The following is a 17,108-nucleotide window of genomic DNA, read 5'->3' on the forward strand; positions in this document are numbered from 1 at the left end:
GATGGGGGGGGCAATGAATAGGGAGCGATGGGGGGGGCAGCGAATAGAGAGCGATGTGGGGGGGCAGCCAACAGAGAGCGATGTGGGGGGGCAGCGAACAGAGAGCGATGTGGGGGGGCAGCGAACAGAGAGCGATGTGGGGGGGCAGCCAACAGAGAGCGATGTGGGGGGGCAGCGAACAGAGAGCGATGTGGGGGGGCAGCGAACAGAGAGCGATGTGGGGGGGCAGCGAACAGAGAGCGATGTGGGGGGGCAGCGAACAGAGAGCGATGTGGGGGGGCAGCGAACAGAGAGCGATGTGGGGGGGCAGCGAACAGAGAGCGATGTGGGGGGGCAGTGAACAGAGAGCGATGTGGGGGGGCAGTGAACAGAGAGCGATGTGGGGGGGCAGTGAACAGAGAGCGATGTGGGGGGGGCAGTGAACAGAGAGCGATGGGGGGGCAGTGAACAGAGAGCGATGGGGGGGCAGTGAACAGAGAGCGATGGGGGGGGGGGCAGTGAACAGAGAGCAATGGGGGGGGGGACAGTGAACAGAGAGCAATGGGGGGGGGGACAGTGAACAGAGAGCGATGGGGGGGGGGCAGTGAACAGAGAGCGATGGGGGGGGGGGCAGTGAACAGAGAGCAATGGGGGGGGGGACAGTGAACAGAGAGCAATGGGGGGGGGGACAGTGAACAGAGAGCAATGGGGGGGCAGTGAATAGAGAGCGATTGGGGGGTGCAGTGAACAGAGAGCAATGGGGGGGGGGCAGTGAACAGGGAGCGATGGGTGTGCAGTGAATAGGGAGCGATGGGGGGGGAGCAGTGAATAGGAAGCGATGGGGGGCAGTGAATAGGGAGCGATGAGGGGAGCAGTGAATAGGGAGCGATGAGGGGGAGCAGTGAATAGGGAGCGATGGGGGTGCAGTGAATAGGGAGCGATGAGGGGGAGCAGTGAATAGGGAGCGATGAGGGGGAGCAGTGAATAGGGAGTGATGAGGGGGGGCAGTGAACAGGGAGCGATGGGGGTGCAGTGAATAGGGAGCGATGGGGGGGAGCAGTGAATAGGAAGCGATGGGGGGCAGTGAATAGGGAGCGATGAGGGGAGCAGTGAATAGGGAGCGATGGGGGGAGCAGTGAATAGGGAGCGATGGGGGGAGCAGTGAATAGGGAGCGATGGGGGGGGAGCAGTGAATAGGGAGCGATGGGGGGGAGCAGTGAATAGGGAGCGATGGGGGGAGCAGTGAATAGGGAGCGATGGGGGGGGAGCAGTGAATAGGGAGCGATGGGGGGGGGAGCAGTGAATAGGAAGCGATGGGGGGGGGGAGCAGTGAATAGGAAGTGATGGGGGCAGTGAATAGGAAGTGATGGGGGCAGTGAATAGGAAGCGATGGGGGCAGTGAATAGGAAGCGATGGGGGGGGGGAGCAGTGAATAGGAAGCGATGGGAGGGAGCAGTGAATAGGAAGTGATGGGGGCAGTGAATAGGAAGCGATGGGGGGGGGGGGAAGCAGTGAATAGAAGCGATGGGGGCAGTGAATAGGAAGCGATGGGGGCAGTGAATAGGAAGCGATGGGGGGGGGAGCAGTGAATAGGAAGCGATGGGGGCAGTGAAATAGGAAGCGATGGGGGCAGTGAATAGGAAGCGATGGGCAGTGAATAGGAAGCGATGGGGGGGGGGAGCAGTGAATAGGAAGCGATGGGGGGGGGGAGCAGTGAATAGGAAGCGATGGGGGCAGTGAATAGGAAGCGATGGGGGGGGGGGGGGGGAGCAGTGAATAGGAAGAACAGGCTCTATATAATTGAGAAATCCTCTTTGTCAGGTTTCTGCTCTCTGACATCACAGATCACGAGTGTATATTTGAATAGATGAAGAGGGTTGAAGGGATGGGTGCAGTGTGGGGGATGGACAGGTCTCTGGCTCCGCCCCTCACTCTCACCTGTTATAAGGTGAGTGTACCCTATTCACTCCCCCCCCCCCCCCATCGATCCCTAATTTACTGCCCCCCCCCCCAATCACTCCCTATTTACTGCCAATAATCCCTCCATTTTACAGGAACCCCTCTTGGAGGACCCATCCCTGCCCCCTTACATAAAATGCTAATTCCCTGTCTGTCACTCAGCAGACACAAGTATACACATGAAGAGTTCTGACTTTCACTTGCTGCATGCTTGTTCTGAGTCTCTGAACTCAGGAGGACTGGCGCCAGACAGAGCCAGGAAACCGGCATTGCCAGGAGGATGGCAAAGGTAGCCCACAGACTTCCTTCGTTACAGGCGCAACAAACTCCACGCATGTATCACCTATCAAAGCATTCCGCATTTCTGTCCATACAGTCCTGAGATTTACACAGCTCAGTCCTAGCAGACAGGAGAGGGGACCTGATGTTTCTCTGCTGCAGTTCAGTAACACAGAGGAGGTCACACAGCCTGTGACTGGACAGCGAATAGAGAAGCAGCACAGTGATGAGCTCATCTCTGTCACTCTGCTCTCTCCTCCTATCAGCATGCCCCTTGTTAGCTCATGAGCACTGCAGCACAACTTATTGGCTCCTAGTGCTGCCTCTCCCTCTCCCAGTCTGAGCTCTGTTGTACAAGGGCTGCAAGAGGCTAATGCCAAGAAAAATTCAGATACTTACATGGCTTGTATATAAAGGAATACATGAGGTGTGTGTGTGTGTGTCCCGTGTGTTCTAGGTGTCCTGTGTGTCCGATGTGCTCCGGGTATTGTGTGGCAGGATCTGCAATCTATGACTCCCCTACAACCCTCTCCATGACGGGCCGGTAGCCCCCTGTATGGTGGTAATTCCAGACATAGGGGGTCTGACCTGGACAGATAGCAGTGACAGGTCCTCTTTAGTGACGTTCTCGGAGTTTCCTCCGTCGGTCTGGACGTGCGTCCGGTCACAGAGGGCGGTCTGGACGTGCGTCCGGTCACAGCCGGCGGTCTGGACGTGCGTCCGGTCACAGCCGGCGGTCTGGACGTGTGTCCGGTCACAGAGGGCGGTCTGGACGTGCGTCCGGTCACAGCCGGCGGTCTGGACGTGCGTCCGGTCACAGCCGGCGGTCTGGACGTGCGTCCGGTCACAGAGGGCGGTCTGGACGTGCGTCCGGTCACAGAGGGCGGTCTGGACGTGCGTCCGGTCACAGAGGGCGGTCTGGACGTGCGTCCGGTCACAGCCGGCGGTCTGGACGTGCGTCCGGTCACAGCCGGCGGTCTGGACGTGCGTCCGGTCACAGAGGGCGGTCTGGACGTGCGTCCGGTCACAGAGGGCGGTCTGGACGTGCGTCCGGTCACAGAGGGCGGTCTGGACGTGCGTCCGGTCACAGAGGGCGGTCTGGACGTGCGTCCGGTCACAGCCGGCGGTCTGGACGTGCGTCCGGTCACAGAGGGCGGTCTGGACGTGCGTCCGGTCACAGAGGGCGGTCTGGACGTGCGTCCGGTCACAGAGGGCGGTCTGGACGTGCGTCCGGTCACAGAGGGCGGTCTGGACGTGCGTCCGGTCACAGCCGGCGGTCTGGACGTGCGTCCGGTCACAGCCGGCGGTCTGGACGTGCGTCCGGTCACAGCCGGCGGTCTGGACGTGCGTCCGGTCACAGCCGGCGGTCTGGACGTGCGTCCGGTCACAGAGGGCGGTCTGGACGTGCGTCCGGTCACAGAGGGCGGTCTGGACGTGCGTCCGGTCACAGAGGGCGGTCTGGACGTGCGTCCGGTCACAGCCGGCGGTCTGGACGTGCGTCCGGTCACAGCCGGCGGTCTGGACGTGCGTCCGGTCACAGCCGGCGGTCTGGACGTGCGTCCGGTCACAGCCGGCGGTCTGGACGTGCGTCCGGTCACAGCTGTCGGACGTGTTTGGGGATTGTGTCCTGATCTCAGACACGTCTATGTGATGTGTGTCAGGAGGTCGGATATCCTCCTCCAGGTGATCTCAGGTAATCTCCTCCACCACCAATTACAGGATCCAAACTAATCCGGAGTAGCTGAGTTAACCCCTCACAGCGGAGTTACGTCACATCCCATGGTGCGGTTCCAGAGCCGGGATCTTTGGAGTACAGCAGAACCAGCAGACCCGGCCCAGAATGGTTTCCATAACTTTACCATGGAAATGTGGCATGAAGATACAGCAAGAACAATGTCCTCTGCCTGATCCTACCTAATGTGATCTAGGACAGTGGTTCTCAACCTCGCTCCTCAAGTACCCCCAATGGTCCATGTTTTCAGGTTTTCCTCTACAGCTGAAATCAATATCAATGACATGGTATTGATAAGAGCTATTTTATCTAAGGGAAGTTCCCAAAACATGGCCCATTGGAGGTCCCTGAGGACTGAGGTTGAGAACCACTGATCTAGTGGCCCCGGCATACCTCTGAGAGTCCATATAGATATTGTCCATGGCTGGGATGGTGTCCATGGTTCCCAATATCTCCATGTCTTCTTCCTGGCGGCGGGACTTCTCAACGTTCTCTGAAGGCGACTACTACATCATCACTCTCCTACAATCTTAGCGGTCCTCCTATTTATATATCACGGGGGGGGGCCGCCAAAACTGAAAGCTCGGGAACTAGGCTGAAAAGGCTTAACACTTTCCCCGGCCTGTGCCGGCTGTTGGAAACAAACTAAATGCATTTCAACCTGCCTACAAAGTGCTTCCATCAATAGTGTTCCTGATTGGTGCCACACCAGTGCCAGTGTCACCAGACCAGAATATGCCAGCAACAGTGTTCCTGATCACCACTTAGAGTTGCCACCTCATCCCTTTAAACCCGAACACATATGAATTACACGGGTTCTGAGGCTAATTAAATGCAGATAAGGCACCAAGTGAGTTTAATTACCATCTTAATCAGCCACAGAACCTCTGTAATTAATATGTGTTCGGGTTTAAAGGGATGAGGTGGCAACCATATCACCACTATACAAGTCCCAGTGTCATCCAGCAACAGTTTTCCTGATTGCCACCACACCAGTCCCAGTGTCACCAGCAGTGGTGGCCCGTGCATTGAGGGTGCATGGCCGTCGCGCCCCCTTTCCCTGCCGCCGCCTCCCTATCCATGTGCCCGGCCCCTTTCAGGATGCCGGACACATGGATTCCTATGGCGGGGGTGGTTTTTTTTTGAAGCACGAGATTACAGCCAGAGGCTCTAATCGGCTTCAAAAAAGGGTGGATTAGGGGCGCAGAGAGTGCGCCCTGATCCCACCCAATATTGTGACCATCTTCACACTACAGTGCCTCCCTGCCAATCAGGAGGCAGGTTGGTGAGACCTGTTTCCTGACTGGCCAAAGCGCCAGGCAAACCTATTGGATGCCTAGTGGCGTTTTGGCAAGCGGAGGAAGCATGAGAGGAGCGGACACCTCCGCCGCTGCTGCTGCCCGAGCTCTCCATAGTTGGAAGACCATAGTGCAGACAGAGGGGTCGCGGCACACTGCGCACACACTGAACACTCCGGATCCGGGATGTCCCGGGCACCTGGCTGACATTGAGCCCTCCGACAACCCCCCCCCCCCGGCCGGCCCACCGCACTCAGTGGCTGCTCAGCGTCCTGGCTCATCACAGTACGGACTGGACCGCGGGACGGACAATGAGATCATGTGTCCAATCGCCTATAGGAGAGGATGGGAGAAGACGTATGGAGGACACTGCTTGTCACCGTCACCTGCTGCCCCACCGAGACAGGGTAAGTGCCTGGGCAGATGGCGAGTGGGGGGGGTCACAGTGGGAGCATTTGATGGACACAGTGGCTGCGTTTGATGGGCACAGTGGCTGCGTTTGATGGTGACAGTGGCTGCGTTTGTTGGGGACAGTGGCAGCGTTTGATGGGGACAGTGGCTGCGTTTGTTGGGGACAGTGGCTGCTTTTGATGGGCACAGTGGCTGCGTTTGATGGGGACAGTGGCTGCTTTTGATGGGGACAGTGGCTGCTTTTGATGGGGACAGTGGCTGCGTTTGATGGGCACAGTGGCTGCGTTTGATGGGGACAGTGGCTGCTTTTGATGGGGACAGTGGCTGCTTTTGATGGGGACAGTGGCTGCATTTAATGGGCACAGTGGCTGCATTTGATGGGCACAGTGGCTGCGTTTGATGGGCACAGTGGCTGCGTTTGTTGGGGACAGTGGCTGCGTTTGATGGGGACAGTGGCTGCGTTTGATGGGCACAGTGGCTGCGTTTGATGGGCACAGTGGCTGCGTTTGATGGGGACAGTGGCTGCTTTTGATGGGGACAGTGGCTGCTTTTGATGGGGACAGTGGCTGCGTTTGATGGGGACAGTGGCTGCGTTTGTTGGGGACAGTGGCTGCGTTTGTTGGGGACAGTGGCTGCGTTTGTTGGGGACAGTGGCTGCGTTTAATGGGGACAGTGGCTGCTTTTGATGGGGACAGTGGCTGCGTTTGATGGGGACAGTGGCTGCGTTTGATGGGCACAGTGGCTGCGTTTGATGGGCACAGTGGCTGCGTTTGATGGGCACAGTGGCTGCGTTTGTTGGGGACAGTGGCAGCGTTTGATGGGGACAGTGGCTGCGTTTGATGGGGACAGTGGCTGCGTTTGATGGGCACAGTGGCTGCGTTTGATGGGCACAGTGGCTGCGTTTGTTGGGGACAGTGGCAGCGTTTGATGGGGACAGTGGCTGCGTTTGTTGGGGACAGTGGCTGCTTTTGATGGGGACAGTGGCTGCGTTTGATGGGCACAGTGGCTGCGTTTGTTGGGGACAGTGGCTGCGTTTGATGGGCACAGTGGCTGCGTTTGATGGGGACAGTGGCTGCTTTTGATGGGGACAGTGGCTGCTTTTGATGGGCACAGTGGCTGCATTTGATGGGCACAGTGGCTGCGTTTGATGGGCACAGTGGCTGCTTTTGATGGGGACAGTGGCTGCTTTTGATGGGGACAGTGGCTGCATTTGATGGGCACAGTGGCTGCGTTTGGGGATAGTGGCTGCAATTAATGTTTCTTTTTCAGTTTGTTTGCGCCCCCCTAAAAATTTTGAGCACCGGCCGCCACTGGTCACCAGACCAGTGTCACCCAGCAACAGTTTTCCTGATTGTCGCTACACCATTCCCAGTGTCACCAGACCAGTCTAAGGTGCTCCTTGGATTTTGGTCCTCTCTATGTTGCTGGGCTGTGAAAGTCTCACACATTTGGTCTCCCTATACATGTTAGAAATATCCTATTTACTGTCAACTTTGTGTAAAAAAAAAAAAAAAAAAAAAAAAATTCTTTCTGCATTTTCCAAAAACTTGTAGCAAAAAAATGACTTTTTCAAAAGGGGGGAGGTGGGTCTTCTATGGGCGGAGTTCAGATCTGGGATGGTGGGAGAAGCTTCTGTATCCTCAGGGGACAGCTACACACCATGAAGACACAGTCCACGTTTTATATGTTTCATGTCCCATCCTCCTTCACATAGTCCGCAGACCCACCCTCTGAAGATTAATCTGCGGTAGATCGCTTTTCTGGCGACGGTTTCGAGTTGGTTTGCGGGAGAAGATACCGCCCCCTCCTCCATGCCCATTTTATTTATTTATTTAAGGAAGGATTGTACATTGAAATACCACGCACGTGGTTGCGGCGTGGTCCCTTTGACTTCAGTGGGTGAGCTCGGCAAGTTCAAGTCACCACACCGAGAAGCATCGCGACTGCGGCAATGTGAGCTGCTCCAAGCCTTCGCCATGTTATCTGCTAGGTGTGTCTTTACTGCCCTCCAGCTGCCAAATGAACTTAGTCTTAGGCTACGTTTCCACTATTGAGACCCCCAAAGTCGCACGATTTAGAGTGCAGCTTTACAGTCTCTGGATCAAAGTTGCATCAAAGTAGTTCAGGAACCTTTTCAAAGTTGCTGCAACTTTACGTCGGATAGATGGGAACGGGTGCCATTGAAATCAATGGGCTGTGACTTGTCATGCGACTTTATGTGTCCAAAGTCACATGACAAGTCGCACAAGTGGAAACGGAGCAGAAGAGTGAAACATGACACGCAGTCGTAATCACTTTGGGGATAGTTGTTGGTGATGGAGGATGATGAGAGTTGTCGTTGGTTTGTATACAGTATTAAGCAGAAGACGCAGAGATCCTCCATAAATCCGGGTGTGGTCAGGTGAAACATTAACAAAGCTGGACAGGGATCAGAGATTGTCAGATAAGGACGAAGTAAGGCCAGGTTTCCACTATTGGGACCTGAAAGTCGTGTGATTTTGCCGCGATTTTGATGCGACTGGAAACAATGCCTGTGTATTCTTGAGGTCTATGGACCTCAAGTCACATCAAAGTGGTACCAAAGTAGTGTGGTGACTACTTTGAAGTCGTCGCGACTTGAAGTCCCACAGATCTGAACGGTACTCATTGGAAATCATGAGGAACGACTTGACATGCGACTTTGCAGTCCCAAGTCGCATGCTAAGTCGCACTTGTGGAAACCGAGCCTAAAGGTGAAGGGAAGGCTGGAGGGGGATGGGGGAGTCCTTCTAGATTGGGGAATTCCTGATACTGTGATATGAAGGTGAAGAAAGGACTGGGGGGGGGGTCTTTCCAGATTGGGGGACCCCTGACACTGTGATCTTATGGTGAAGGGAAATCTCTGGGGTGGGATTTAGAGGGGTTCGGGGAGGGTTTGGGGGTTACCCCCAGATACTCCCTGATACTGTGATCTGATGGTGAAGGGAGGGCTGGGGGATGGGGTTGCATGGGGGAATTGGGGGCTCCTCTAATTTGGGGGATACCCAATACAGTGATATGAAAGTGAAGGGAGGACTGGGGGGTGTTTAGGGTTCCCCTGGATTAGGGGCTTCATGACATTGTGATCTGAAGGTGAAGGAAAGGGGATAGGGGGCCTGGGAGGGTTTGAGGGGGTCCTCCTTGATTGGGGAATCCCTGACACTGAAGGTGTGGGGAAGGCTGGGGTGCTGGAAAATAAAGGGGGGGTTTGGAGGGTTTCAGGGATCTTCCTGGATTGGGGGTTCCCTGATACCGATGTGAAGGGGAGGCTGGGGGGTGGGAGGGTCCTGCCATATTGGGGGACCTCTGACACTGTGATCTTATGGGAAGTCTGGTGTGGGGGTTTAGAGGGGAATAGAGGAGTCCTGATACTGTGGCATGAAGGTGAAAAGAAGGCCAGGGTGGTGGTTAGGTGACAGAGGGGAATAGAGGAGTCCTGGGAGGTTTTGGGGGCCCCCTAAAACTCTGACATGAATGTAAAAAGAAGGCCAGGGTGGCGGTTGGGTAACAGAGGGGAATAGAGTGACCCTGGGAGGGTTTGGGGGCCTCCCTGGATTGGGGGATCCCTAATACTCTGACATGAAGGTAAAAAGACGGCCAGGGTGGTGGTTGGGTAGCAGCGGGGAATAGAGTGACCCTGGGAGGGTTTGGGGGCCCCCCTGGATTGGGGGATCCCTAATACTCTGACATGAAGGTAAAAAGACGGCCAGGGTGGTGGTTGGGTAGCAGCGGGGAATAGAGTGACCCTGGGAGGGTTTGGGGGCCCCCCTGGATTGGGGGATCCCTAATACTCTGACATGAAGGTAAAAAGACGGCCAGGGTGGCGGCTGGGTAACAGAGCGGAATAGAGGGGGCTGGGAGGGTTTGGCGGTTTCCCCCCAGATTGGAGGATCCCTGATACTGTAATATGAAGATGAAAAGAAGGCCAGGGTGGTGGTTAGGTGACAGAGGAGAATAGAGGAGTCCTGGGAGGATTTGGGGGTCCCCTAATACTCTGACATGAAGGTAAAAAGAAGGCCAGGGTGGTGGTTGGGTAACAGCGGGGAATAGAGTGACCCTGGGAGGGTTTGCGGGCCCACCTGGATTGGGGGATCCCTAATACTCTGACATGAAGGTGAAAAGACGTCCAGGGTGGCGGTTGGGTAACAGAGGGGAATAGAGCGACCCTGGGAGGGTTTGGGGGTCCCCCTGGATTAGGGGCTGTATGACATTGTGATCTGAAGGTGAAGGAAAGGGGATAGGGGGCCTGGGAGGGTTTGAGGGGGTCCTCCTTGATTGGGAAATCCCTGACACTGTGAGCTGAAGGTGAAGGGAAGACAGGGGTGCTAGAAAATAAAGGGGGCTTTGGAGGGTATCGTGGACCTTCCTGGATTGGGGGTTCCCTGATACCGTTGTGAAGGTGAGGCTGGGGGAGGGGTGGAAGGGTCCTTCCATATTGGTTGGTGGACCCCTGACACTGCGATCTTATGGGAATAGAGGAGTCCTGGGAGGGTTTGGAGGTCCCCCCGGATTGGAGGATCCCTGATACTGTAATATGAAGGTGAAAAGAAGGCCAGGGTGGCGGTTGGGAGACAGAGGGGAATAGAGCGGGCCTGGTAGAGTTGCCACCTCATCCCTTTAAACCCAAACACATATGGATTACTCGGGTTCTGAGGCTGATTTAATGCAGATAAGGCACCAAGTGAGTTTAATTACCACCTTAATCAGCCTCAGAACCTGTGTAATTCATGTGTTAAAGGGATGAGGTGGCAACCCTAGGGCCTGGGAATGTTTGAGAGCCCCTCCAGACTTGGGGGACCCTGGTACTGTGACATAAATGTGAAAACAAGGCCAGGGTGGTGGTTGGGCGACAGAGGAGAATAGAGTGGGCCTGGGACGGTTTGAGGGCCCCCCTGGATTGGGGGATCCCTGATACTGTGATATAAAGGTGAAAAGAAGGCCAGGGTAGTAGTTGGGTGACAGAGGGGAATAGGGGAGTCCTGGGAGGGTTTAGGGGTCCCCTAATACTCTGTTACCCAACCACCACCCTGGCCTTCTTTTTACCTTCATGTCAGAGTATTAGGGGACCCCTAAACCCTCCCAAGACTCCTCTATTCCCCTCTGTCACCCAACCACCACCCTGGCCTTCTTTTCACCTTTATATCACAGTATCAGGCATCCCCCAATCCAGGGGGACCCCCCAAACCCCACCAGGGTCGCTCTATTCCCCTCTGTTACCCAACCGCCACCCTGGCCTTCTTTTTACCTTCATGTCAGAGGGGAATAGAGCGACCCTGGTGGGGTTTGGGGCGTCCCTCTGGATTGGGGGATGCCTGATACTGTGATATAAAGGTGAAAAGAAGGCCAGGGTAGTATGGTGACAGAGGGGAATAGAGGAGTCTTGGGAGGGTTTGGGGGTCCCCTAATACTCTGACATAAAGGGAAAAAGAAGGCCAGGGTGGGGGTTGGGTAACGGAGGGGAATAGAGCGGGCCTGGGAGGGTTTGGGGGTCCCCCTGGATTGGGGGATCCCTGATACTGTGACATGAAGGTGAAAAGAAGGCCAGGGTGGCAGTTGGGGTGACAAAGGGGGAATAGAGCGGGCCTAGAAGGGTTTGGGCCCCCCCGGATTGGGGGGTCCCCTATACTGTGATCAGTGGGAGAAGCTCAGATGATTCCATATCACAGTTTAGAGATTGAAAGAACTATGGAGGTGGATTCTTTGAGGTCTTTGGCTGTCATGCTGATCCTCTGGCTTCAGCACTCCTAGTCACTCACAAGTACCCAGCTATACACGGCATGTCCTGTTCCGGGTCAGCCAGAAAACCGGCATTTCCTGAAGGAGGTCATGGATGGTCAGGTTCATTGCAGCATTCGCGTCTCATCCGGACTCATTGATGGCAGCTGCTGGGGGGGAATTAAAGTGTAACTCCGTCCGTGGAGTGAGTGGGGAAGCATCAGAACCTCTGTCAGGTGTGTATTGCTGTGTCCTCATTGGAGAGATCCCCCTTCACTTCCTGTCCCCAGCAACACAAAAGGAAATGAGAGAAAACCTCCCACCAGTTGTCACCAGAGCAGGTGTCCCTATTGGAAGATTTCCCCTCACTTCCTGTCTCGGTGACCCCCAGGACATTCAAACAGGGTGAATCTCTCCAGCGGGGACACGGACAGCAAGAAAACATCTCCTTGAGGGTTATGAAAAAAGAAGATCTGGAGGTCTGAGAATCTGAGAGAGAAAATCTTTATTCCTATACAAAAAAACATTCAGATAGTAAGGAACCCATCCCCCACACGTCTCCTCCGTCCATAGATCAGCGTCTGCGAGAAATCACATGACTGGAATGTAGCGAGGCTCCTCCCCAGGAAGACACAACGTATCACACTACAGATACAAAGTATCAATCTTCAGGAATACAGGCCACGCCCCCCGTGTTTGGATGAAATGGATCTCTAAACTATAATCACGCCTGTGCGACGCGTTGCGTTTTTTTTTTTCTCACTTGAAGGGTCCGTCCTTATGTGTGACAAATGCGCCAATGTAGTTCTTGGCCTTCTTTTTGCAATGAAAACCGCGTGGCCGATACCCGCGTTTGGGGTGCCAATTAAGAAATAATGGCCCTGCAAGCGTGACACAAGAAATGCGCAGTCTGCGCTCCTTCCCAGAAAGTGAATGTGTAAATAAGGCTTAAGGGCAGCTGAGGGGTGGTAAAAGCAGGCGGTTGAGCCACAGTTTTACTGCAAACGCCGCCCCCACCCTTCCCAACTGTCCACCTCAACAAAGCAATGCAGCCGCTCAGAGCTGCACCCGCGCCACGGTAAGGGGTAAATGGCGCGTCACATTCGCCAGCTGGTTCTGCCACTGAATGCGGCCCGTTCAGATGAATATAGGCCTGCGCTTGCAATGCACAAGGTCGCGGCACAGTGGTTCTGAATTTTTGAGGGTTCAAGTCCAGCGACAAGCGATCGTCTCCGGTGATCCGATGACAATCGATGTCCTTCACTGAGGGCAATCCTGGGAAACAACGACGGCGGGTTGTCACAGTAAAGGAGATCTCAGGCGGTCACAAGGGAACAAGATTTGTTGTCACGGCGACCGATTATGAATCTGAGAGACAATCGTTACCAAGTAATTATGTAATGTTAGTACTGAATGCTCTCCGGTATTGTATGGCGGTCACCATAGGACTACACAAGGAGGAATCCTTGTCGATCAACACACACTATATTACCAAAAGTATTGGGACGCTTGCCTTTACACACACATGAACTGTAATGACATCCCAGTCTTATGCTGGCCATACACTATACGAAAAATCGTTCGTATACTATAGACACTTCGTTCATTTTTCGGCAAGTTAATGGGCACAAATCGATAATCGTTTGTGACGTTTTTGTGGAAAAAAAACGAACGGGAAGTTTGGCAAATTTCTGCCGAACGTGCGATAAATTGCAAGGTTCATGTGTTTTCCGTCCGAACTGTCTGCACCAGGTATATGTAAAAAAACGAACAAAAAATGATTTATTCATGTCCACTGAACAATTTATCGGTCATTATATGATGGCACGATCGTTTACGGTCACGGTCGAACGTTCGTTTTTCGAAAATGGGTTCGGACGATTTTCTGTATAGTGTATGACCAGCATTAGTCCGTAGGGTTCAATATTGAGTTGGCTCCGCCCTTTGCAGCTATAACAGCTTCACCTCTTCTGGGAAGGCCGTCCACAAGGTTTAGGAGTGTGTCTATGGGAATGTTTGACCATTCTTCCAGAAGAGCATTTGTGAGGTCAGGCGCTGATGTTGGATGAGAAGGCCTGGCTCACAGTCTCCGCTCTAATTCATCCCAAAGTTGTTCTATCGGGTTGAGGTCAGGACTCTGTGCAGGCCAGTCAAGTTCCTCCACCCCCAAACTCGCTCATCCATGTCTTTACGGACCTTGCTTTGTGGTCCAAATCATTTGGTGGAGGGGGGATTATGATGTGGGGGGGGGGATTATGGTGTGGGGGGGAGGGGGGATTATGGTGTGGGGGGGAGGGGGGATTATGGTGTGGGGTTGTTTTTCAGGGGTTGGGCTTGGCCCCCTAGTTCCAGTGAAGGGAACTCTTAAGGCTTCAGCATACCAAGACATTTTGGACAATTTCATGCTCCCAACTTTGTGGGAACAGTTTGGGGACGGCCCCTTCCTGTTCCAACATGACTGCCCACCAGTGCACAAAGCAAGGTCCATAAAGACATGGGTGAGTGAGTTTAGGGTGGAGGAACTTGACTGGCCTGCACAGAGTCCTGACCTCAACTCCTTTGGAATTAATTAGAGCGGAGACTGCGAGCCAGACCTTCTCATCCAACATCAGTGCCTGACCTCACAAATGCTCTTCTGGAAGAATGGTCAAACCTTCCCATAGACACCCTCCTAAACCTTGTGGACGGCCTTCCCAGAAGAGTTGAAGCTGTTATAGCTGCAAAGGGCGGAGCCAACTCAATATTGAACCCTACAGACTAAGACTGGGATGTCATTAAAGTTCATGTGCGTGTAAAGGCAGGCGTCCCAATACTTTTGGTAATATAGTGTATATCAGGTATTTATTAGTATGTGTCTGATGAGAGGCTCAATGTACAGATCTTATATGAATCTGCATACAGCAAATCCACAGTGAGGGGACATCCAGCACCGCCCCCCCCCCCCCCGGATTGTACATCCCCCACAGACAACCAATCACCCCGATACAAACTGATCGATACCAATAATATTGGCAAGAGTGGAGGAATGTGGGCGTGGCCCTTTATTGGGGTGTAAACCTTCCTTATAAGACGAGACCTTCAACCATTGGGGGTCATTCACACGGATGCAGCCCTGGGGGGGCAGAAGATCCCATATACAAGAATCCCATTACACCGGAGCGCAGCGATTCACATGCGTTTATAAAACATACATCACACGGCAAATACATTAAAAAAAAATAATAATAATAAATAAAAAATGCATGTAACGTTGAACGTGGAAACGTAGAGCGAACACGGGGATTGCAGCGCTCGTTCACACCAGTGGTTGAGGGGCAGTAAAAGTGCAGCTTAATCGCCCCCCAACTGCTACCCCCTTTAGGTACAGAGGCACCGGCTGGAGGTGTAGAAATGCCACAACATGCAGGAATTGTACCCTCGGTCGGTCTAGCGCCCGTCAAGCACACCCCATTCAAGTGAATGAGGGGCCACTCTGCAAACGCCCCGCAGCCGCATGCAATGCACACAATTGCGGCGCACTAGTGCGGGGTTCAGGGGGGGTAAATCAGGCGCTGAGGGAGGTCACATGACACATTCTGAGGGAAATATTCTTTTATCCTTGTGGATTTTTTTTCTAACAAACGATTCTGTGTTTCCCGAGGACGGCGCCATTCCTCCGCTTTTCTGGGTACAGGGAGAGAGTTTTGTGCAATAAAGTTGCTGCTGATAAGATTGTAGAGGTGAGAAAATGGCGGCCTTATCTCCGCTCCTCGCCGTTATCTCTGCCCCGCCCCGCGCTTATCTCTCACCTATAATAGAAATACCTCTGTGCTGTTCAACCTCTTACTCTACCTTCTTTTTTCCAGCCAGCGGGATGAATGAAAAATACTAATGAGCCCCCGCCACCGGGACATTGTATCCCGACAGCAGGACATTGTATCCCGACAGTGGGACATTGTATCCCGACAGCAGGACATTGTATCCCGACAGCAGGACGTTGTATCCCGACAGCAGGACGTTGTATCCCGACAGCAGGACGTTGTATCCCGACAGCAGGATGTTGTATCCCGACAGCAGGACGTTGTATCCCGACAGCAGGACGTTGTATCCCGACAGCAGGACATTGTATCCCGACAGCAGGACATTGTATCCCGACAGCAGGACGTTGTATCCCGACACCCATCTAACCACCTGGATCCAATTCCTCCGACAGCTACTCTACTTGTCATGATCCATCCTACACCCTCTCACATCTTCTATCTCTATCTCTCTACTGGCATCTCCCCCAACCCTCTAAAATATGTACTGGTTACCCCAATACTTATACAGCCCTAGCTGGACCCCACCAACCTGAACAACCCAAAATCCATCTCCTTGCTCCCATTTACCTCCAAAATACTAGAATGACAGGTCTACAACCACCTGAGCCACCATCTCGGCGATAACACCTTCTCCATTCCTCAACCTTCCACAGAAACTGCCCCACCCCCCAAAAACTCACTAACAGCTATCTGCTAAAACCAAAGGCCAGACCTTTCTGCTGCCTCTGACCACAGACAATCCCTCTCAGACAATTCCTCCACTGCTCTCCATTCAGTGTCCTCTGACCCTCTCTGCCAATCTCTCCACTGGCTTCCATTCAGTGTCCTCCACCCCTCTCAGCCAATTCCTCCACTGGTCACCATTCAGTGTCCACCACCCCTCTCTACCAATCCCTCCACTGGTCTCCATTCAGTGTCCTCCACCCCTCTCTACCAATCCCTCCACTGGTCTCCATTCAGTGTCCACCACCCCTCTCCACCAATGTCTCCACTGGTCTCCATTCAGTGTCCTCCACCCCTCTCAGTCAATTCCTCCACTGGTCACCATTCAGTGTCCACCACCCCTCTCCACCAATGTCTCCACTGGTCTCCATTCAGTATCCTCCATCCCTCTCTGCCAATTCCTCCACTGGCTTCCATTCAGTGTCCTCCACCCCTCTCCACCAATGTCTCCACTGGCCTCCATTCAGTGTCCTCCACCCCTCTCAGCCAATTCCTCCACTGGTCACCATTCAGTGTCCACCACCCCTCTCCACCAATGTCTCCACTGGTCTCCATTCAGTGTCCTCCATCCCTCTCTGCCAATCCCTCCACTGGCTTCCATTCAGTGTCCTCCACCCCTTTCTGCCAATCCCTCCACTGGTCTCCATTCAGTGTCCTCCACCTCTCTCTGCCAATCCCTCCACTGGTCACCATTCAGTGTCCACCACCCCTCTCCACCAATGTCTCCACTGGCCTCCATTCAGTGTCCTCCACCCCTCTCTGCCAATCCCTCCACTGGCCTCCATTCACTGTCCTCCACCCCTCTCTGCCAATCCCTCCACTGGTCTCCATTCAGTGTCCTCCATCCCTCTCTGCCAATTCCTCCACTGGCTTCCATTCAGTGTCCTCCACCCCTCTCCACCAATGTCTCCACTGGCCTCCATTCAGTGTCCTCCACCCCTCTCAGCCAATTCCTCCACTGGTCACCATTCAGTGTCCACCACCCCTCTCCACCAATGTCTCCACTGGTCTCCATTCAGTGTCCTCCATCCCTCTCTGCCAATCCCTCCACTGGCTTCCATTCAGTGTCCTCCACCCCTCTCTGCCAATCCCTCCACTGGTCTCCATTCAGTGTCCTCCACCTCTCTCTGCCAATCCCTCCACTGGTCACCATTCAGTGTCCACCACCCCTCTCCACCAATGTCTCCACTGGCC

Source organism: Aquarana catesbeiana, linkage group LG07 (genome assembly GCF_042186555.1).
Source record: "Aquarana catesbeiana isolate 2022-GZ linkage group LG07, ASM4218655v1, whole genome shotgun sequence".
In the NCBI taxonomy this organism is placed as follows: domain Eukaryota; kingdom Metazoa; phylum Chordata; class Amphibia; order Anura; family Ranidae; genus Aquarana; species Aquarana catesbeiana.